Here is an 872-nt window from a genome sequence, read left to right on the forward strand (position 1 = left end):
GTAGCTGAAGCAGCACACTGAACACACTCCGCCTCTCTCTCTCTCTCTTTCTCTCTCCCTCTCTCTCTCGCTCTCTCTCACACACACACGCACACACAATTATTTCACTACACTGGTTCACGTACACGCACGCACACACGCGAGCTTCTCGCAGCTCGAAGATCCTTAACATGCTTTATTGGTTCCATTGTCATTGAAAGCTAGCCACTAGTCAGTTTAGAAAAAAAACTATTTGAAAGGGGTCATTAAAACCACTGTGATCGTTTTATTATGTATTAAACAGTTTTTGACGTGCACGCGCACACAAAAACACACAATTTAATTAATCCGTTTTTTTCGCAATTGATCGCGATTAATCGCATTTTTTCGACTCCAACTAACTTGTACGAAGCTTGTGACAGACATTTCCTTGAGTGAAATTTGGGATTTCATGTGAATGTGGGTAAACTTATTCTCCTGTAAAATACAACTGCTGAACAAAACGACAGACTCGGCTTGACAGGCATATAATTTTTCTATAAAATTGCGATTAGCATCCGTGTATAACAACGAGGAAGGTCACAGCGTGAAAGAATAACTGTTTTAACCTTGGTTATTTTTTTTATCATTCTCTGCCTTTTTTCTTAAATATGAATCAACAATGAAATATTTTTTGTCTATCTTAAGGATTTTGTTTACTGTACTTCATTATTTCCTGCTCTGTGTTGTGTATATGCAGATTGGTACAACCCCCCCTCCCCCCCAAAAAACAGAGCGCTAATACTCACTGCACACACTGTTCCTAATGTAGCGGATGTGCAAATACACTTCATTCTAGTATGGTTAAAAAAAAGTGGGTTGCGTGGGATATTTGTGTGTTTACCGTTTGTGCA

The sequence above is a fragment of the Hippocampus zosterae genome, chromosome 17 (assembly GCF_025434085.1).
Source record: "Hippocampus zosterae strain Florida chromosome 17, ASM2543408v3, whole genome shotgun sequence".
In the NCBI taxonomy this organism is placed as follows: domain Eukaryota; kingdom Metazoa; phylum Chordata; class Actinopteri; order Syngnathiformes; family Syngnathidae; genus Hippocampus; species Hippocampus zosterae.